The sequence below is a fragment of the Pteronotus mesoamericanus genome, unplaced genomic scaffold (genome assembly GCF_021234165.1).
Source record: "Pteronotus mesoamericanus isolate MK-2021 breed Mesoamerican mustached bat unplaced genomic scaffold, CSHL_Meso_final contig_66, whole genome shotgun sequence".
NCBI classification, from domain to species: domain Eukaryota; kingdom Metazoa; phylum Chordata; class Mammalia; order Chiroptera; family Mormoopidae; genus Pteronotus; species Pteronotus mesoamericanus.
Genome location: NW_026555230.1, coordinates 2,395,019 through 2,418,304, shown reverse-complemented (window position 1 = coordinate 2,418,304; position 23,286 = coordinate 2,395,019). Strand labels below are relative to the sequence as shown.

The 23,286-nt window shown below is 39.6% G+C and overlaps 1 protein-coding gene across 1 annotated transcript in view; it reads left to right on the top strand.

Moving 5' to 3' along the window:
- The first annotated feature begins 22,320 nt into the window (after positions 1 to 22,320).
- MTM1 (myotubularin 1) overlaps positions 22,321 to 23,286 on the top strand; it is a 110,015-nt gene continuing 109,049 nt past the window's right edge. Inside the window, exon 1 of the mRNA XM_054581809.1 lies at positions 22,321 to 22,377. The gene's annotated coding sequence lies outside the window, so the exon portion shown is untranslated. The remainder of the gene's footprint in view (positions 22,378 to 23,286) is intronic.

The following is a 23,286-nucleotide window of genomic DNA, read 5'->3' as shown; positions in this document are numbered from 1 at the left end:
AATAATGGGACATGAAAACATACATACAGCGAGAAACCCAGATTTTTTCCCCCAGGGCCTCTTGGACACAGGGGCCAGACATGCAGGGATTATTGTTATGGCATCAACATCTTTCCAATGGCTACCCCTGTTTGTCTCCCTCATTGCTAGGCAAATAAAGAATGTTCAGGGATGGCTTTGAAGGTTATCCACAAGCAACATGATGAGAAAACTGCCCTACATCCCAGTCAGATCACAAATCAAACCCAAATCATTCAGAAGAAAGGCCAGCTCACAATATACCCTCCCTCTGCCCCCAATTAGAAGTTTTATTTTTATAAAAACCCTCAATTTCTTGCACTAAAACATTTTTGAGGAAGTAAGTCTCATGAGGAACTGTTTATGATACATTCAAGAGTGTTTCATTCAAAAGAGATTTTTAAAAAGAACTTTATCTTTTTATTTGAAACGGGCCGCCTGATGCATATTGATATAAAGAGTATGCTACTTTTCAAACACTGAAAGATTTGGAGACCCAAGATTAAAATTGAAAGAGAATATAATAGAAAGAAAAGAAAGAAAGAAAGAAAGAAAGAAAGAAAGAAAGAAAGAAAGAAAGAAAGAAAGAAAGAAAGAAAAAAGAAAGAAAGAAAAAAGAAAGAAAGACAGACCTTAATGTCAACAAATATTTGCTGAACCTGAGTGAAATTTTGTTATTTAGGATTATTCAGTCAGAAAGAATAAAATACTTAGGAAAAAAAGTAACCTAGGAGGTGAAAGACTTGTGCACTGAAAATGACAAAACCTGGTTGAAAAATATTAAAAATACAAATAAATAAAAAGATATTTTTGGTTCATGGATTCAAAGAGTTAATACTGTTAAGATATTAATACTGCCTAAAGTGATCTACAGATTTGATGCAATCTCAATCAAAATTCAAATGGCATTTTTTAAAAAATAGAAAAATCCACCCTGAAATTTATATGAAATGTCAAGGGACCCCAATTAGCCCAAAAAGTCTTGAAAAAGTAGAACAAAGTTGGAGGTATTATACCTGACTTCAAAACATATTGCAAAGCTACGTTAATCAAAACAGTGTGGCACTGGCATAAAGAAAGACATATAAACCAAAGAATAGACTACAAAGTCCAGAAATAAATCCTCACATATAGGGTCAAATGATTTTTGACAAAAGTGCCAAGGCCATTCAATAGGGAAAGGACAATCTTTTCAAAAAACAATGCTGGGCAATCTGGATAACCACATGCAAATGAACGAAATTGGATCCTTACATTACACCATATATAAAAACTAAGTCAAAATGAACCAGAGACCTAAATGTAAGAACTAAAATTATAAAATTCTTAGAAGAAAACAGGGGAAAGTTTTCATGACATTGAATTTAGCAATGATTTCTTGGGTATGACACCAAAAACACAGGCAACAAAAGTAAAAATTGATCTATTAGACTACATTTAAATTAAAAATTTTTGTGTATCAAAGGACATAACAGAGTGAAAAGGCAATCTATGGAATGGAAGAAAATATTTACAAGTCACATATCTAATGAAGTATTAATACCCAGAATGTATTAAAAAGCTCCTACAATTCAACAACAAAAAATCAAATAACCCAATCAAAAAATTGACAAAGGACTTGAGATTTCTTCAAAGAAGATATACAAAGGATCAATAAGCACATAAAAAAGATGCTCAACATATCTAATCATTAGGGAAATGCAAATCAAAACCACAGTGAGATACTACTTCACATTCATTAGGATGTCTACTATAAAAACCAAAAGGAAACAAAACAAAAAATTCTAGAAAATAACCAGTGTTGGCAAGGGTGTGAGAAATTGGAACTTTCATGCATGATTTCTGGGAATATAAGGTGGTGCAGCTACTATGGAAAACAGTATGGTGGCTCCTCATAAAATTAAATATATAATTACCGTTTTTGCTATGTACAATGTTCACCTACATTACACATTGGATTATTATACATAGGATTATTACACCCATGGGATGTAATCATTATGACCATGTATAATGCACACCCTTATTTTTTCCCTCAAAAACTTGGGCAAAAAAGAGCACATTAGACCCAGCAAAATATAGTACTATATGACCCAGTAATTCCACTTCTGGATATATACCAAAAGAATTGAAGGCAGGGCTACAAAGAGATATTTTGGACAGCCATGTTCATAGCAACATTATTCACAGCAGCAAAAAGGTGGAAACAATTCAAATGCCCATCGACTGATGAATAAAGAAGCAAAGAAAATGGTCCATCCATAGAATGAATGGGATATTATTCAATCTTAAAAAGAAAAAAAATTCTGATACATGCTACAACATAGATGAACCTTGAGGACATTACACTGAGTGAAATAGTCCAGTCACAAAGGACAAGTACGGTATGGTTTCATTTATATGAGGTACCTAGAGTAGTCAACTTCATAGAGACAGATAGTGGAATGATGATTACCAGTGGCTCAGGGGAGGGGAATAGGTAGTTATTGCTTAATAGAGTCAGAGTTTCAGTTTTGCAAGATGAAAAGCGTTCTGGAGATTGGTTGCACAACAATGTGAATGTACTTACCACTACTGAACTATAAACTAAAAAATGGATAAGATGATAAATTTGATGTTGTGTGCATTTTATTGCAATTTTTTAAAAAAAGATTAATTAAACCTCCACAGTAGCCTAATCTAAGAGCACCAAAACCCAGACTCGTTGACAACAAACTCAGTGGTTCATCTAAGATGTGATTGCACCCTGCAAGGGGTCCTGTGTCTTGCTTCAGAAACAGAGCCTCCCACAGGAAGCCAGAATTAACCAAAAGCCCCAATCCCAGGTAACTGTATGAAGGAGGGAAGCAGGAGCATGGACCCTTTCCAGAAGAAATACTACCTTCTATTCTTAGTGTCACTGCCCAAAACTCCTCAGGGTTTTGAAGTGGCATTCTTTTCCAAAATGTTTCCTAACACTGGGGAGAAGGCCGGGGTGTGCTGGGGAGCAAGATACAATGGAATCTGCCCTAGAAACCACCTCGTAAGAACCACAGCCATCATGGGTGGGCAGCTGCAGGAGTTCTTTTGGAAAATGTCCCAGAGAGAGTCTGAAGTAGGTGCTCACAAATTTCTAATTATAGCCTCTAGGGATCACCTAAAAGAGGTAATAGACTAATGGTGGGGCACGTGCATTCCCCAAAGAAGCCTATTAACTCTAGTGGGGGCCTCCAGGAGTAGCTATTTATGAGCAGCATGGAGCCTCAGCCACCTCAGTTCTACCACTGCCCCTGCTGGGCCCCTAGGGAGTGAATACATGGTGTTTCTAGAGGCGGTGTTTCTAATGACAGCTATGGACCACCTACCTGCTCTCCTTCACATCATGGGGTTTATGGGAAGGAAGTGGCAGTTCTGGGGAATGAGAGCTATTGGCAGCTTTTCAGACTGCTAACGAAGCATCAAGCAAGCCCAGGTTTCAGTGCTGCACATGGAAACCTGCTTAGGCTAAGCTCCTCTCCCAAATCCTTGACCCTCATCTTCCTGGTCCCTGCCCCCAACACGGAGCATTTCATGTGCTCTCTCTCTTTTGCAGCTTTGTAGAGGTATAAGTTATACAGGATAAAATTCACCCGTGTAAGACACACAATTCAATGGTTTTAGTATATTCACAGAGCTGTAAAACCACCACCACTGTCTAAGTCCAAAACATTTCATCATCCCTGCAGAAAACCTACTTCTTCCTCCCAACTATCCCCTGGCAACCACCAATCTATTTTCCTTCTCTATATATTTGCATATTCTGAACATTTCAAATGAACAAAATCATACAATACGTGGTCTTTTGTGTCTGGCTTCTTTCACCTAGCGTAACGTTTTCAAGGTTCATCCATCCATGTTGTAACATGTGCCAGTACTTCATTCTTTTTTTACGGAAGAATATTCCATTATATGTATATATCTACCACATTTTGTTTATCCATTCAGCCATGCGTGAACATCTGGGGTTTTCTCACCTTTTGGTTCTTATGAATAATGAATGCTGCTAGGTGCGCTTGTGTACAATTTTTTGCATGGGCCTATGTGTTCATTTCTCTTAGGTATATACCTAGGACTGGAATTGCTGGGCCCTATGGTAACTCTATGCTTAACATTTTAAAGAACTGCCAGACTGTTTTCCAAAGTGACTGCTCCATTTTCCATTCCCACAACAATGTATCAGTGTTCCAATGTGTCTACATCCTCACCAACACCTATTATTGTCTGTCATTTAAAAAAAGATTTTATTTATTCACTTTTAGAGAGGGGAAGGGAGGGAGAAAGAGAGGAAGAGAAATATCGATGTGAGAGAGAAACATCGATCATTTGCCTATCATATGTGCCCCGGTGGGGGACCAAACCCACAACCCAGGCAGGTGCCCTGACCTTTCACTTCGTGGGGTGATGCCCAACCAACTGAGTCACACAGGTCAGGGCTGTCCATATTTTTTTTTATTTTAGCCGTCCCAGTAGGTGTGGAATGATATCTCGAAGGGATTTGGTTCGCATTTCCTGATGAGTAATGATGTTTACCTTATTTTCATTTGCTCACTGGCCATTTTCATATAATGTATGGAGAAATGTCTATTCAGATCTTTTTGTCTATGGCCATACCACCCTGAATGCGCCCGATCTCGTCAGATCTTTTGCCCACTTTAAAAAACTGAGTTATTTGTCTTTGTCTTGTTAGTTGTAAGAATTCTTTACACAAATTCTTTATACAAATTCTCTAAGGATTCTGGATACATATCCATTATCAGATACATGATTTGCAAAAAGTTTTCTCCCCAGTCTGTGGCTCATATTTTCACTTTCTGTATAGTTTCTGTAGAAACACAAATGCTTTTTTATTTTGATGATGTTTAATTTTTCTATTACTTTTCTTTTATCACGTGTGACTTCAGTTCTATATCTAAGAAACCATTATCACATTCAACATCATGAAGATTTACCACTGTTTCCTTCTAACATGTAACTATAACCCACTTTGAGTTTATTTTTTAACTAACGTGATTCATCACTGTTTTATTTTCATGCTGAACACAATTACAAAAGTAAGTCCAAGTAAGCAATACCAATGAAACTAAATAAAAACTAACCGGATAACAGGAAACTATTAGAGAAAGATTAGAAACAAAGAAAGTGTGCGGCAATATTAATTAGTAACGTGCACTTCATGTTATCAAAAACCTTCTATTATCCAAGAAATCCTTTTTCAAAGTATATTTTATCAATTATGCTCTTACAGTTGTTAACCAAACCAAATTCTGCAAATCAATTAATGTGATGCACCACAAAAACAAAATAAAATGAAAATCAAATGATCATATCAATAGGTATAGAAAAAGCATTTGACAAAATCCAGCACTCATTCGTAATAAAAACAAAACAAAACAAAAAAATGCCGTTCTCAGCAAAGTGGAAATATGGGGAATATGACTCAACATAATAAAAGCCATATATGACAAACCTACAGGTAATGTCATACTCAACAGGGAAAAACTAAAAGTATTTCCCTTAAGATCAGGAATAAGACAGAGATATCCACTTTCACCACTCCTATTCAACATAGTACTAGAATTCCTATCCACAGCAATCGGACAAGAAAAAGAAATAAAAGGCATACAAATTGGAAAGAAAAAAGTGAGACTTTCATTATTTGGAGATGGCATGATATTGTATATAGAGAACCCTAAAGATTCCATCAAAAAACTACTAGAACTTACAAATAAATTCAGTAAAGTAACAGGATACAAAATAAATATTCAGAAATTGGTTGTATTTTTTAGAATATATTTTATCGATTATGCTATTACAGTTGTCTCTTTTTTTCTCCCCTTTATTCCCCTTCGCCCTGCACCCGCCCTCCCACCTGCATCCCACCCACCTTAGTTCATGTCCATGGGTCGTACATATAAGCTGTTTGGCTTCTCCGTTTCCTATACTATGCTTAGCCTCCCCCTCTCTATGTGTACCTACCATTTACGCTGCTTATCCCCTGTACCTTTCCCCCCCATTCCCCCTCCCCCTCCCCACTGATAATCCTCCATGTGGCCTCCATTTCTGTGATTCTGTTCCCGTTCTAGTTGTTTGCTTAGTTTGTTTTTGTTTTTGTATTTTTCAGGTTCAGTGGTTGATAGTTGTGAGTTTGTTGTCATTTTACTCTTCAGAGTTTTGATCTTCTTCTTTTTCTTAGATAAGTCCCTTTAACATTTCATATAATAAGGGCTTGGTAATGATGAACTCCTTTAACTCTACCTTGTCTGGGAAGCATTTTATCTGCCCTTCCATTCTAAATGATAGCTTTGCAGGATAGAGTAATCTTGGATATAGGTCCTTGCCTTTCATGACTTCGAAAACTCCTTGCCAGCCCCTTCTTGCCTGCAAGGTTTCTTTTGAGAAATCAGCTGATAGTCTTATGGGAACCCATTTGTAGGTAACTCTCTCCTTTTCTCTTGCTGCTTGTATGATTCTCTCCTTATCTTTGATCTTGGGTAATGTATTTATGATGTGCCTTGGTGTGTGCTTCCTTGGGTCCAACTTCTTTGGGACTCTCTGAGCTTCCAGGACTTCCTGGTAGTCTATTTCCTTGGCCAGATTGGGGCAGTTGTCCCTAATTATTTGTTCAAATAAGTTTTCAATTTCTTGCTCTTCCCCTTCTCTTTCTGGCACCTCTATGATTTGGATGTCGGAGCGTTTAAAGTTGTCCCGGAGGTTCCTGAGCCTCTCCTCATTATTTTGAATTCTTGTTTCTTCATTCTGTTCTGGTTGAATGTTTGTTTCTTCCTTCTGCTCTAAGTTCTTGATTTGAGTCCCCGTTTCCTTCCCTTCACTGTTGGTTCCCTGTGTATTTTTCCTTATTTCACTTTGCATGGCCTTCACTTTTCCCTGTATTTTGTGACCACACTCAACCATTTCTGTGAGCATCCTGACTACCAGTGTTTTGATCTCTGCATCTGATAGGCTGGCTATCTCTTTGTCGGTTAGTTCTTTCTTTGGAGTTTTGATCTGTTCTTTCATTTGGGCCATATTTCTTTGCCTCGGCGCACCTGTTATGTCGTAAGGGGTGAAGCCTTAGGTATTCGCCAGGGCGGGGCAACCCAGGTCGCTGTGTTGTGGCACTGTCTGTTGGGGAGGTGTCAGAGAGGGAACAATGCCGCTTGCTCAGCTCTCCGCCGGCTTTCCGTCACTTCGCCTGCTACCCACAAGCAAATCGGGCCCTTCTGGTGCTGATTCCCAGTTGGGTAGCTTTGTGTACATTCTAAGACCCTGTGGGTCTCTCCAATGAACACTCCTGTGAAGCTGGGAGTTTCTCCTGCCGCTGCAACCCCCACAGGTTTTTACAGGCAGAGGTTTCGAGGCTTTCTTTTCCTGCGCCGGAACCCTGGGTTGTGCAGTCTGTCTCACTCCCCTGTTGTTCCTCCCAGTTTATCCACATGTGAGTGTGGGACCGCCAGCCGCTGTCTTGCGTGCCCAGTCCTCCAGCTGCGGCCTTGCTGTGTGTCCCCTCTGCCCTGGATGCCTGTCTCCGCCCTTCCTCCCAGTCTGGATGAATGTTTCTTCGTTAGCTCTTTGTTTGTTGGACTTCCATACAGTTCAATTTTCTGGCAGTTGGTGTTTTTTTTTTTTGTTTTTAAACTTGTTGCTGTCCTTCCTTTGGTTGTGCAAGGAGGCGAAGTGTATCTGTCTACACCTCTGTCTTGGCCAGAATCCTGCATTCCCCCAGAAATAAGTTGCATTTTTATACACCAGTAATGAACCACTGAAAAGGAAAATAAATAAACAATCCCACTTGTAATGGTATCAAAAATTGCCTAGGAATAAATTTAGCTAAGTGAAGTAGGAGGCCGGTATTCAGAAAATTTTAAGATACTGAAGAAAGAAACTGAAGAAGATACAAATAAATGGAAGCTTGTGATGTTTCTAAAACTTGGCTATTGTAAATAATGCTGCAATGAACATAGGGATGCATATATTCTTTCACAGTAGTGTTTCAGTATATTTTGGATATATTCTCAGAAGTGGAATCTCCCAGTCAGAAGGCAGTTCCATTTTTAATTTTTTGAGGTAGTTGAAGGGATAAAAATGCTGTAATACATTTACACAATGGAATGCTATTTGGCCATAAAAAAAGATGGAAATCTTACTGTTTGTTACCACGGGGATGGGCCTGGAGAACATTATGCTAAGTGAAATAAGGCAGTCAAAGAAAGACAAAGCCCATACGATTTCACTCATATGTGGAATCTAATAAAGAAAATAAAATAACAAACAGAATAAAAACAGACTCATAGATGGAGAAGAGACTGACATCTCTCAGAGAGGAGGGGCATTTGGGGGCTGTGTGAAAAAGGTGAAAGCAATTAAGTGAAAAAAATAACCCTTATAGTCACAGACAACAGTATGATGATTACCAGAGGAAACAGGGATGGGGGAGGTAGAAGAAGTTATGGGGGGATAAATAGTGAAAGAAAGAGACTTGACTTGGGGTTGCGAACACACAATACAATGTACAGATGATGTATTATAGAATCGTTCACCTGAAACATATATAATTTCATTTATTGATATAACTCCAATAAATTCAATTAATTTATTTTTTAAATTTAATTTATTGTTCAAATACATATGTCTCTATTTTCCTGCCACCTCCTCCCCCTGCCCCCGTGCCCCCCTTCCTCACTCAATCCTTCCTCACTTTGGCTTTGTGCATGGGTCCTTTGCACATGCTCCTTGACTTGAACCTTCTCCTTCCTTTCCCTGCCACCACCCTCCCTCCTTTCCTCTTGTTTCTGTTGGTTTCTTTGTTCTTTCAGTATTACTGGTCATATTTTTCCCTGCATGTTTGCTTTCTTGATTAGGTCCCAATTATAGGGGAGATTATATGGTATCTGTCTTTTGCCCCCGGGCTTATCAATTAGCATAATGCTCTCCAGTACCATCCATGCTGTCATGAAGGGTAGCTCTTCTTTCCTTTCTGCTGCCTAGTATTCCATTGTGTAAATGTACCATAGTTTTTTGATCTACTCATTTACTGATAGGCACTTAGGCTGCTTCCAGCACTTGGAAATTGTAAATTGTGTTGATATTAACATTGGGGTGCATAGATTCCTTTGAATTTATGTTTTTGGATTCTCAGCGTATAATCCCAGCAGTGGAATCACTGGGTCAAGAGGCAGTTCCATTTTTAGCTTTTTGAGGAAATTCCACACTGCTTTCCACAATGGCTGCACCAGTCTGCATTCCCAGCAACAGTGTACTAGGGTTCTCTTTTCTTCACGGCCTCACCAGCACCCGTTGTCTGTTGATTTGTATATGATGGCCATTCTGACTGGTGTGAATTGATATCTCATTGTGGTTTTAGTTTGCATTTCTCTGATGACTAGTGATGCTGAGCATCCTTTGAATGTCTCTGGGCCCTTTGTATATCCTCCTTGGAGAAGTGTCTGTTCTGGTCCTTTGCCCATTTCTTGATTGGATTGTTTGTCTTCCTGGAGAGGAGTTGTGTGAGTTCTTATGTACTTTGGAGATCAAACCACTATTTGAGGTATCATTGGCAAATATACATTCCCATATGGTTGGTTCCCTTTTCATTTTGCTGATATTTTCTTTAGCCATGCAGAAGCTTCTTATTTTGATGAGGTCCCACTTTTTCTTTTTCTTTTATGTCCCTTGCTCTAGGTGACATATCGGTGAAAATATTGCTATGTGGGATATCTGAGAGATTCCTGCCAATGTTCTCCTCTAGGACTTTGATGGTGTTGCGACTTATATTTAAGTCTTTTCTCCATCTTGAGTTTATTTTTGTGTATGGTACCAGTTGGTGGTCGAATTTAAATTTTTTGCCCGTAGCCATCCAGTTCTCCCAACACTATTTGTTGAAGAGGCTATTTTTAATCCATTTTATGCTTCTTCCCCCTTTGTTCAATAATAGTTGACCGCAGAGACATGGATTTATTTCTGGACTCTCTATTCTGTTCCATTGATCTATGCGTCTGTTCTTATGCTACTACCAGACTCTTTTGATTACAGTGGGCTTGTAATATAGTTTGGTGTCACGTATTTTGATCCCTCCTGCTTCGTTTTTCTTTCTCAAAATTGCTGCAGCTCTTTGGGGTTGGTTATGGTTCCATATAAATTTTTGAAATGTTTGTTCTATGTCTGAGAAATACATCATTAGTATTTTAATAGGGAGTGCATTGAATCTATAAGTTGTCTTGGGTAGTATGGACATTTTGATGATGTTAATTCTTCCAATCCATGAGCATGGCATATGCTTCCATTTATTTATGTCTTCCTTAATTTCTTTCTTCAGTGTTTAGTTTTCCAAGTACAGTTATTTTACCTCCTTGGTTGTTAATTCCTAGGTACTTTTTTTTGTTGTTGTTGTTATAGCGAATGGAATTTTTTCCTTATTTCTGCTTCTGATATTTCATTTTTGGTGTAGAAAATCGCCTTCAATTTCTGAATATTGACTTTGTATTCCGCTGTTTTGCCAAATTCACTTATTAAGTCAACTATTTTTTTGGTGGAAACTATGGGATTTTATATGTGCACTATCATATCAACTGCAAACAATGATAGTTTTACTTCCTCCTTTCCAATTTGGATGCCCTTTATTTCTTTTCTTGACTGATCGCTGTGGCTAGGAGTTCCAATCTTATGTTGGATAGTATTAGTGAAAGTAGACAACCTTGACTTGTTCCTGATCTTAGTGGTAAAGCTTTTAGGTTTTGCCCATTGATTATGAGGTTGGCTGTAGGTTTCTCATATATGGCCTTTGTAATTTTGAGGTATACCCTCTTTTTTCCCATTTCACAAAGTATTTTTATCATAAATGGATTCTGTACCTTAGCAAATGCTTTTTCTGCATCTATTGACATGATCACATGGCTTTGTCTCCCCTTTTGTTTATGTGATGTATTACGTTTATTGATTTCCTAATGTTGAACCATCCTTGCATCCCTGGGATGAATCCCACTTGGTAATGGTGGATGATCTTTTTAATGTATTACTGGATGTGGTTTGCCAATATTTTGTTGAGGACTTTAGTGTCTATATTCATCAGTAATATAGGCCTGTAGTTTTCTTTCATTGCTGTGTCTTTATCTGGTTTTGGGATTAGGATGGTGCTTGCCTCATAAAAAGAGCTTAGGAGTCTCCCTTCATGTTGGATTTTTTGGAATAGTCTGAGAAGGACAGGGGTTAGCTCTTCCTTAAATGTTTGTAAAATTCTCCTGTGAAACTTTCCAGTCCAGGGCTTTTGTGTGCTGGGAGTTTTTTGATTTCTGCTTCAATTTTACCAGCTGTTATTGGTCTGTTCAGACTTTCTGTTTGTTCTTCATTCAGTATCGAAGGTTATACTTTTCTAGAAATTTGTCCATTTCATTGAGGTTTTTAAATTTCTTGGCATATAACTGCTCATAGTATTTCTTACAATCCTTTGTATTTCTGCGGTATTAGTTGTTATTTCTCCTCTTTCATTTCTGATTTATTTGTGTCCCATCCTTTTTTTTCTTGATGAGTCTGCTTAGAGGCTTGTTGATTTTGTTTATCTTTTCAAAGTACCAGCTCCTGGATTGGTCGATCCATTGAATTGTTCTTTTAGTCTCTGTGTCATTCAATTTGGCTCTGATTTTGATTATTTCCTTCCTTCTAGTTGCTCTGGGATTTGTTTGCTATTGTTTATGCAGCTCTTGAAGCTGGAGGGTTAGGTCATTTATTTGAAATATTTCTATCTTTTTTAGATAGGCATGTACTGCTATGAACTTCCCTCTAAGGATTGCCTTTCCTGTTTCCCATAAGTTCTTTGAGGTTGTGTGTTCATTTTCATTTGTTTCCAGAAACTTTTTGATTTCTTCTTTGATCTCATTATTAATTCATTCATTGCCTAATAGCATGCTATTCAGTCTCCATGAGTTTGAATGTTTTTGAGTTTTTTCCTTGAGGATGGTTTCCAGTCAAGCCCTTGTGGTCCGAGAAAATGGTTGTTATTTTTTCAATTTTCCCGAATTTGTTGAGGCTTGTTTTGTGTCCTATCATGTGGTCTATCTTTGAAACTTTTCCATGTGCATTTGAAAAGAATGTGTATTGTGCTCATTTGGGATTAAAGGTTCTACATATATAAGTTAAGTCCATTTGATCGAATGCACCGTTCAGTTCCACAATATTCTTGTTGGTATTTTGTTTGGAAAATCTATCCATTTTTGACAGGGGGGGTGTTAAAATCCCCTACTGTCAGTGTGTTGCTGCCTATATCTTTCTGTATTTTTATTTATTTATTTATTTTTATTTTTAATTATTTTTTATTTATAAATTATGTTAATTCTATTTCAGTTGTCTCAATTTTTCCCCTTTACCCCCCTCCACCCATCCCACCCCCATCCCATACTCCCACAGTCAATTCCCACTCTGTTGTCCATGCCCATGGGTTATTCATACATGCTCTTTGTCTAGTTCCTTCCCTTTCTTTCCACCATTGTTCTCTTTCCCCATCCCCTCTGGTCACTTTCAGTCTGCTCCATGTTTCCGTGCCTGTGGTTTATTTTGTTCATTAGTTTACTTTGTTGAATAGAGTCCACTTATAGGTGAGATCATATGGTAATTGTCTTTCATCAACTGGATCATTTCACTTAGCTTAATATTCTCTACTTCCATCCATGTTATTGCAAAAAGGAGGAGTTCCAACTCTCTCTTTTTCTTTCTTAAATATAGATTGATTTTATTTTTTTAATGTCAAAGTAAATTATAAAATATTTTTAAAAATTTAAAACCTTTATAAACTCTCAGCAATTAAACCAACATGACACCAGCACAGAAATAATCAAGTAGATCAATGAAATATAATGAACATCCTAGAGACAAATGTATATATATATAATTAATATATGTATGAATAAGTTAATATTTCAAATCAATGGGGAAAATAAGGCTTATTCCACAAATAAGGTGCATCGACCACTATTACTTGAAATAAAACAAATATAGAGCCCTACTTAACACATTATAAAAGAAATATTCAGGTGAGTTAAAAATCAATATGTAGAATCTAAGGAGTTTTAGACGAAAAGAGACCTAATGTTTTTCATGACCTGAAGTAAAATATTCAAACCCAGAAGCTATGAAATAAATTTTGACAGTATGACTATATTATTTAACTATATAGTAATATGCATCTAAAAAAAGTTAAAGGACAAGGAATAGAATTTAAAAGTATTTGCAACACATCTAAAATATGGTTAATAGGTTTTTTGTGTCTTGGGTTTTTTTTTTTTTTTTTTTTTTTTAGGGAAAAATGTTCTACAAACCTTTAATCAATAAATGGGTAAAGAATACCAAAAAGTCATTTAAAGATTTTTCTTTTTAAAATAATAGAAATGGGCAAGAAATATACTAAAACAGGTTTAGTTTTAACAAATAGTAAAGGAACAATTAGAATAACATCATAGTCACAATCAGATTAATGAGTATGAAAAATATTGGTAATATCAAGTATTGCCAACTTTGAAAGGAACTGGGTATTCATAGAAACTTTTTCTTCTTCATAAAGCAGTCCCTTTAGCATATTTTGCAGTGTTGGTTTGGTGGAGGTGTATTCTTTTAGCCTTCTTTTGTCTGGGAAACTCCTTATTTCTATATTTCTATGTCCTTTTTCATGCTGATATAGTTTGCAGTAAATTCCTCGTAGTTTCCCTGTAGTTTTTGGTAATTCTCTCTGAGCTCACTGAGCTCATTGAGCTTCCTTAGAACCATTGTTGGGAACTGAATATCGGATAGTTTACTTGCCTCTATTTCATTTTGTTCTCTTTCTGGGGATTCCTCCTTTCCCTTTGAGTGAGGTGTATTTCTTTGTCTTCCCAGTATTTGTGATACTGTTCTCTTTTGCTTCTGCTTCTTAAATTGATTTGTCTTGATTTCCTGAATTTGTGGTGTGAACTTCTATGGTAGGTGACTGCTGTTTTTAGTTTTTGGATCTGCCTCTGATGATGTCAGATGTTGACCCTGTCTGACTTTGGGCAGTCTGTTTGAGACTTCTAAGAATCTGCTCTTTCTTGAAGTCCTCCAAGATTTTCCTTATATACTTGTGTGCTCCTATGCTGGTTGAATATAGGTTTACAATGTTTTTGTCTTCTTGGTGGATTCTTCCTTTGAGTATTACGAAGTGTCTTTCTGGGTCTCTTTTTATGGCCTTTGTTTTCAAACCTATTTTTTTCTGATATAAGTATTGCTACCCCTGATTTTTATTCCTGTCCATTTGCTTGGAATATTTTTTTCCATCTCTTCACTTTGAGTCTGTGTATGTTCTTTGTTTTGAGGTGGGTCTCTTGTAGGCAGCATCTGTGTGGGTCATGTTTTCTAGTACACTGTTGGTGGGAATGCAGACTGTTGCAGCCATTGTGGAAAGCAGTGTGGAATTTCCTAAAAAAGCTGGAAATGGAACTCTTTTTTGATCCAGTGATTCCCCTGCTGGGACTATACCCTAAGAATCCCTAAATGCCAATTCAAAAAGAACCTATGCACCTCAATGTTCATAGTAGCACAATTTACAATAGCCAAGTGTTGGAAGAAACCTAAATGCCCATCAGTAGATGATTGGATCAAAAAATTATAGTTCATTTACACAATAGAATACTACACAGCGGAAAGGAAGAAAGAGCTACTACCCTTTGCAATAGCATGGATGGAACTCGAGAGCAGTATGCTAAGTGAAATAAGCCAGGGGGTGAAAGACAAATACCATAGGATCTCACCTATAAGCAGAACCTAACCAACAATACAAAGATGCAAGGAAAATAAGACCAGCAACACTGAAAGGACAAGAAACCAACAGAGACAAGAGGGAAGGATGGAGGCATGGGAGGGGGAAAAGGAAGGGAGGGGGCAAGTCAAGGAACATATATCAAGGACTCATGGACAAAGTCGAAGTGGGGAAGGATTGAGGGGGGGAGGGAGGCAAGGGAAAGTGGTGGGTGAAGGCGGAGACAAATGTATTGGAAAAATTAAATAAATTAATTTAAAAAAATGTTTACATAAGAATAAAAAATATTAAAAAAAGGATCCTATATCTTTTGATTGAAGTATTTAATCCTTTTACATTTAAAGTTGTTATTCATAGGTAGTTATTCTCTTTTTTCCCTTTGTTCCTCTGTTCCTCTCTTTGTCAATCTTTTTCTACATCTTCTTAAACCAGTCCCTTTAGCCTATGTTGTAGTGCTGGTTTGGTGGAGGTGTATTCTTTTAGCCTTCTTCTGTCTGGGAAACTCCTTGTTTCACCTTACATTTTAATTGAGAGCCTTGCCGGGAAGAGCAGTTTTGGTTGTAGATCTTTGCTTTTCATTACTTGGAATATTTCTTGCTATTCCCTTCTGGTTTGTAGTGTTTCTGTTGTGAAGTTAGCTGCTAGCCATATCAGGGCTCCCTTATATGTTACTACCTCTTTTTCCCTTGCTGCCTTTAGGATTTTCTATTTGTCTTTGAAGTTTCCCATTTTAATGATGATGTGTCCTGGAGTGGGCCTCATTGGTTCGTGATGAATGGGGCCCTTTGTGCTTCCTGGACTTGTGTGACTTTTTCTCTCCTCCAATTAGAAAGTGTTTCATCATGACTTTTTCAAACAGGTTCTCTATCCCTTAGTCTTCTTCTTCTCCTTCTGGTATTCCTATTACACTATATTATTACATTTCAGGTTGTCCTGCATTCCCCTGAATGCCTCTTCAATTGTTTTGAATCTTTTTCATTTTCTTGCTCTTTCTGGGAGCTTTTTTCTACATTGTCCTCCAGCTTGGTAATGCGATCCTCTGTTTCATCTAGCCTGCTTTTAAGTCCTTCTATTGTGTTCTTCAATTCACAAGTGGTATTCTTCATTTTCTCTTTTGTCTTATTGATAGTTTCTGTGTCCTTTTCCATGCAGATGTAGTTTGCAGTAAGTTCTTCATAGTTTCCCTATAGGTTTCAATAATTCTCTTTGATCTCACTGAGCTCATTGAGCTTCCTTAGAACCATTGTTTTGAACTCAATATCTGATAGTTTGCTTGCCTCTATTTCATTTATTCTTCTTTGTGAGGAGTACTATTTTCCCTTCAATTGGGGGGTGTTTCTTCTTCTTTGCATCATTTGTGAGACTCTGTGGGGGGTTTTTGGTGGTTTTTGTTTTTGTTTTTTGTTTTTTGTTTTTCTGCTTCTTAAGTTGATCTGCCTTGATCTCCTCACTTTGTGGTGTGATCTTCGATGGTAGTAGAAAGCTCTTTTTTTTTCCTTTTCTGGATCTGCCTCTGATGATGTCAGCTGTTGTCCCCATCTGACCTTAGGTAGTCTTTGAAAGACTTCTTGGAATCTACTGTCTGTGTCTGTCTTTTCTAGTTATTAATCTAGTCATTTTCCCCTCAGTGGTCAGGCTTAGGCACCACAGCGCAGGGCAGAGCCTCCTGAGGGTCAGGCTATTGTGTCCTGTCATGCTGTTGTCACTCAGGGGAGTGGTGTGCCTGAGCAAGATGGACGCTGAGGAATGTGGGAGGAGTCATCCCTGGTCCCCCAGCTACTCCCTCAGTTCTCTGCCCAATGCCTTCATCTCCAGTCTATCCTCACACGTCTCTAGAGCACTCTGCCTCTCCTTCAGCCAGGGATCTACTATCAGTGACTGCCACTCTCTACTCAGCACCCAGGCTTTTGCACAATGCTGGAGTAGGTCAGGGCCTCCTGAGGGCAGGGCTATTTCATGCTGCTGCTGCTCAGGGGAGTTATCTGCCTGAGCAAAATTGAAGCTATGGAATGGAAGGTGAGGTGGGACCCCGGCAGCCACTTTCTCAGTTCTCTCCCCAGAGCCTTCCTCCTGAATCTCTCTCTAGGAGGCTCCAGCCCACTCTGCCCCTGCCTTTGCCCAGAGACTAGGGTAAGTGGCTGCCACTACATAATTTTTCATTGGCCCTTTGAACAGCCCTTTGTATCTCCTGCTGCCTGTCTCTGGAAGAGACCACTGCCATGCTTTTTGCAGCTGGCTGTTGTCTGTGTGCTTTTTGGGCTCTGTTGCTGTAAGCTGGAGATCCCCACTTATGGTTTAGAGTCCACTGTTCTCAGAGGGATAAAACTAGCTGTTTCAATTTCCCCTTGGTGCTGCCACCGTGGGCACCCAGCCCAGCTTCTCGAGTCTCTACCGCACTCCTTACCAGTTAGGTTGTGCAAAAGCCGATTCCTCTGTCTGTCTGTCTAAGGTTTTAAGGCTCTTCTCTCACTATTGTTCCACTGTTTTCCAGGTGATTTATCCACAATTTAGTTGCAATCCCAGTTTGGTCCTGGTAGGAGGTCAGTGTGACTTCCACTCATTCCTCTGCCATCTTGAAGTCTAAATTCAACTTAAAGAGTAAAAAAATACACAAATAAATTCATGCATATAGCATGTTCATAGATAGGAAAAATTACCTTTACTACAATGTCCATACTACCCAAAGAAATGTATAGATTGAACACAATTTCTATCGAAGTACCAATAATATTTTTCACAGAACTAGAACAAATAATCCAAAATTCATATAGAATCACAAGTGACCCCAAATACCTGCAGCAATTTGAGAAAGAAGAACAAATTTGGAGGAATTATGCTACTTGATATCCAACTATAATGCAAGGCTACAATAATCAAGCAGCATAGTACTTGCATAGAAACACACATATAGATCAATGGAACAGAATAGAGAGACCTGAAATAAATCCATCCTTATATTGTAAATTAATATTTGACAGGGAAGGTAAGAATATACAATGGGATAAAGACAGTCTCTTCAATAAATGGTGTTTGGAAAAATGGACAGATACATGCAAAAAAAAATAAAACTAGAACACCTTCTTACAACATATACAAGAATAAACTCAAAATGGATTAAAGACTTAAATGTAAGACTCAAAACCATAAAACTCCTAGAAGAAAACATGGGCAGTAAACTCTCTTACATTTCTCTTAGCAAAAATTTTTTGATTTATATCCTCAGGCAAGGGACACAAAAGAAAACTAAACAAATGGGACTACATTAAAGTATAAAGTTTTGCACAGCAAAAGAGACCATTAGCAAAATGAAAAGATAACCTACTGAATGGGGGAACATATTCCCCAGTGATACATTCCATAAGGGGTTAATACCTAAAATTTATAAAGAACTCCTACAACTCAACACCAGAAAAAAATGATCCTATTTAAAAAATGGGAAAAAAGTCTAAATAGACACTTGTCCAAAGAGAGCATACAGATAGCCAATAGACATATGAAAAGGTGCCCAACATCACATCATCTAAAAAATGCAAATTAAAGCCATAATCAATAAATTGAACAAATGAGAAGTATTGGCAAGGGTGTGGAGAAAAGGAAACACTTGTGCAGTGTTGATGGGAATACAGATTGGTGCAGTCACTATGGAAAACAGTATGAAGGATACTAAAAAAATTAATAATGGAAACTGCCTTATGATCTAGCAATTCCATTTCTGGGTATATATCCAAAGAAACTCAAAACTCTAATCTGAAAAAATATGTGCACTCCTATATACACTGCAGCATTATTTACAATATTCAAGATAGGATGTAACCCAAGTGCCCATCAATGGATGAATGGATAAAAAAATGTAGTGAGATATATATGTGTGTATGTGTGCGTGCGTGTGTGTGTGTGTGTATGGAATATTATATATGGAATATTACTCAGCCATAGAAAAGAATGAAATATTACCATTTGCAACAGCATGGATGGACCTAGAGAGTTTTATGCTAAGTGAAATAAGTCAGACAGAGAAAGATAAATACCATACGATTTCACTTGTATGTGGAACCTAAAGAACATATAAACAAACAAAACAGGAACAAACTCATAGATACAGAGAACAGATTAATGATTGTTAGATGGAGGGAATTGAGGGACTGGTTGAAAAAGGTGAAGGGATTGGCAAGTACAGGTTGTTAGTTACAAAATAGCCATGGGAATATAAAGTACTGTAGAGGAAATACAATCAATTATATTGTAAGAGCTGTGTATGGTGCCAGGTGGGTACTGGAAATATTGGGTAGAGCACTTTGTAAAGTATTTGATTGTCCAGCCACTTGGCTCTAAAGAATACACACGAAATTAATACAAAAATAATATTAAATGTAATCTGTAATAAAAAATTAAAAAATGAATAAATAAAATAGAAACATACTCATAGAGACAGAGAACAGACTGATGGTTGCCAGAGGGGAGGAGGGTGGGTGAAAAAGGTGAAGGGAGTGCAACTATGAATTTGTAGTCACAAAATGGTTCCAGGTATGTAGAATATAGGATAGGGAATATAGCCAATAATTTTGTAATAAGTAGATTTGGGGCCAGGTGGGTACTTGAAATATTGGGGAGACAACTTTGTAAGGTATATAACTGTCTGGCCATTATGCTGTGAATCTGAAACTAATACAAATAATATTAAAAGTATTCTGAAAAATAAAATTAAAAAAATAAATTATATGAGTGCACTCTAAAAACCCAAAAAACAGTGAACCTACCAACTAAACCAGATTGACAATTTTAGGCAGCCTCAGGAAACTTAAGTGAAGATCCTCTCTCACCTTTAAACTATATGCCACACTCACCTCTGCCCTTGCTGTGCTACAACACAGCAATCCTGGTAGGTGACATTTGACTCCTTTTATTTTTTCAGGGAAAGCAGCTAAAGATCAGAGAGGTGAAGTAACTTTCCCAAGGCCAACAGCTTATCTATAGAATTTCTGAGACTGGAATCCAGGTGTCCTGATTCCAAGTGCTTTCTGCCACAACACACTGCCCCAGATACATTTAAAGTTTTCATGTCTGACCACCTCTTTCTTCAGCTTTCTCTTTCTTGTGTAAGGATGCCCTTCACATTCCTCCATCTTCCTCTACCCTAGGCCCAATAAGGCCCAATATAGAGAACTTGGTAGAATCTAATTGTGGCAGTCCCCAGCCTGGCAGGTGTGAGGACTGGGAGGTAAAAGCACCAGCACCTGGATCCATGTGGTAAGTGTGGTAAGGGAGAGAAGCAAGAAACAAGTCATTTCTTTTCTTGGGCCTGCTTCTCACCCAGGAGGTTGAGAGTGGGGAAGAAAAGCACCTGGCCAGGCCAAAAGTATAGATTCTTCCTAGTCCTATCTGCTCCATTTTCCCCAACTTGGGAGAAACAGATGGAGCACTAGAATATAAGAGACACCTCCAGCCTGAGCTTTAGCAAAAGCAGGAGTACTCTAGGGGAATGGGTTTAGGATGTCTCACCCAGAAAGGTTGTCAAAGAAGCAGCCTTATGTTATATCTATTGTTCCTCCTCCCTATTGTCCAGGGGGCCAATGTCTTCACAGGCCCCCTGCATTTGGGCACGCGCGCGCGTGTGTGTGTGTGTGTGTGTGTGTGTGTGTGTGTGTATGCAGGGAAGTCTGAAGAACCCCCAACACACAGCCTAAGGAAGGACAGGACTTGGACAAGAACATGGTCACAAGAAAGGGCAAGGTGGAAACTCCTCTGTGGTGCTCACCCTTTACAGTTTTCAAACTGTTTTTCTCTCTCTTCTGTACTTGATCCCCACACATACATTCTGAGGCAGGCAGGGCAGGAGTCACTGTCTCCATTTCACAGGCCAGAGACTGGTTTTATCTACTGGCACTTTCTGCTTGGGTTGTCTCCTTCTGGAGCTGGGGCTTGACCCAGGTTGGAGGTGCTGAAGAAATCTCCCCCAGTAACTAAAGCCTTGGGTTGAGAAATGTCCCTGCTCCCCTCATGGAGCAAAGGTCTTATCCCTCATCCTTGAACAGCAGAGACTACTTTATGCAAGGTCTCCCACCCAGCTGCTGCCCTCCCTCCACCCACCCATTTTCCTCTCTCCCTTTGCTCCAAAACTCAGATATTTGGGAATCCAGTTATTCAGTAACACACCAGGGAGCCTCTCTAGCATAAATGAATGCAATCAAGAAGCATTTACTGAGCACACTTTCTAACCCAGTACAAAAATAAATGTGATTAAAGAAGTTCACTCTCTGGGGAGGGGAATTGGCAGGGCAAACAAGAAAGCAAATGATGACATCTGTGCTATGAGAAGGGCTCTGGGGAGAGCTTCTAATTCTACCTGGCCCAGGAGCAAGTGCTATTCTGTTGTCTTTCTAGGAGTTTGACCAATTCAGGAAAGTGAGTAAGTGTAAAGGGCTGGAGGGAGGAAGGAACTTGTTGCATCTAGAGAATAGTAAGAAGCTCCCTGTGCCTAGACCAGAACCTGGGGTGAGGGGAGTGAAGAGGTACCTTGGCAGAAGTCATTGAGGAGTAGGTGGGATTGTAATATGAAGGGCTTGTTACTGATTTAAGATGTCTGGACTCTTCAACAGGGTTAATATGTGTGTATGTGCATATATAATGATATAGGATTGTACACACATTCACATATATACTGGTAAGTAAAACATCTGCTTTCAGATGCTAGAGTACTAAAAAATATGAGGGAAAAGGTCATGTCAAAGTAATCTTATTGACCATAATTTACCTGAACTGCTTACATATAATTGCCATGCCTCGCAAAGAACATTGCACATATTCTTCATATTCTTTTATGTGTCCAAGTACGGTTTTTAAAATTATTATCACATACTGAATTCTCATCTGGAAATTGTCTTTTTTCCCCCCTTTCCTTTCTTTTCACTGTATTAATGTTTGCTTACTCCAAACCTCAAAAAGTAGAAGGAACTTGTCCTGAAATGTTTCCTTTCACTAAATCTCAAGAGAGTTCTTGCAAAGGAGAAGACCGTTTCAGCTGTGAGCTGGGTTTGTGAACTGCATATTCTGCACCAGAAACAATGAAACGTTTTTCCTTTATAGTATTTCAACTTCATGTAGCCAACCTTATATACCAATAATAATAGCTGAATTTAGAGACACGCGCTCAAGTTTTACCTTTGGGTTTCCCCTTTTGGAGAAAAACAGTGAGACACACAAGAGTTCTGGGACTACGCTTCCCAGACGCCTCTGCTCGGAGCCTACTCCAAGGGTGGCCCCTAGCATCTTGGCCCTGCCCATTCCTAGCACCACTTTTAAAACTACAACTCCCGGCGGTGCCCTCGCTCCGGAGCCTACAAACGGGGATTTCCCAGCAGCCTCCTAGGCAAATAGCCCCGCCCCTGGGAGCGGCTCCCGAGGCTCCTTGGAGCCCTCCGCCCTCCTCGGCCCCTGTCATGTGACGCACCGCCGCCAACCGGCGCGCGGAGGAGGGCGGAGGGCAGCGGCCAAGGGCCGGAAGGCCTCAGGGGGAGGGCCCTGGAGGGGGCGGAGCGGGGCCCAGGAGCCGAGCAGCCTGGCAACAGCAGTGGCGCCCGGATCCCTAGGTGGGTGAGCGGTTGCAGCGACCTGTCTCGGAGCCGGGCGTTGTGGCGACTCGTGGTGTGGGGGCTATGTGGGGCGGGGAGGAGGAAGTTGGGACTTCCCTGGCCAGCGGGTCCCGCGGGGCCTCGCAGCACCAGAAGGGTGGGTGGGTTCACCCAAACGGCTTGGTTGGTGCCGCCTGCCAGGGCTGAGGCCAGAGAGCTGTAGGCAGGTGTCTCCGGCTTCCAGGTTCTCCTCGACCAAGGTCCCAGGCCCGCGGCGGGCGAAGGTCAGGTCAGGAATGAGGCCGGCGGACCGGGGGGTGGGGGCGTTGTGGCCGCAGTCTGGACTTTACTTCCCAGTCCTGGGCGGCGAGTGGGCTGGGCGGCCGCCCTGTCTCCCTGGCGACACGCCTCGGCTGGTCCTCGCCAGGGCTCCCTGCGCGGGGTGGGTGCTCGCCTCATCCCCCGTGGGTTTTGCGGAGCGGCCGCAGGCGGTCATTGGCCTTGAGGACTCGATCTGTGTTCTTGGCCAGTCTTTCTTTCTGTGTCACAAACAGAAGGTTGGTTTGTTTCTACAACAGTTGAAGGAAGATCTGAAAGGGAAAGGTTAGTTCCCTGATACGCAGTCGGAAGTATGCACAGGCACGAGCAATCGCCTTTTGCTGGGTTGCCTCCCTCACTGTCTTTTGCTGCGCTCAGGAAGTGAAAACTAATTTTAGTTTTTGCCTAAGCAAAAATGAAATGAGTCTGCTGCAAAAATTATACTCTGAGCTTTTTATACGCGTACAAAGTATGAGGCGAAGTGGATAGTAATTGGTTTTGGAACAGACATACTAAACACCTTTGCAAGAAGGGAATCCTGGTATATTAGAATTGACTGAGACCTTGAAGTTCATATAGTTCATTTATTTCCTAGATGGGGAAACTGAG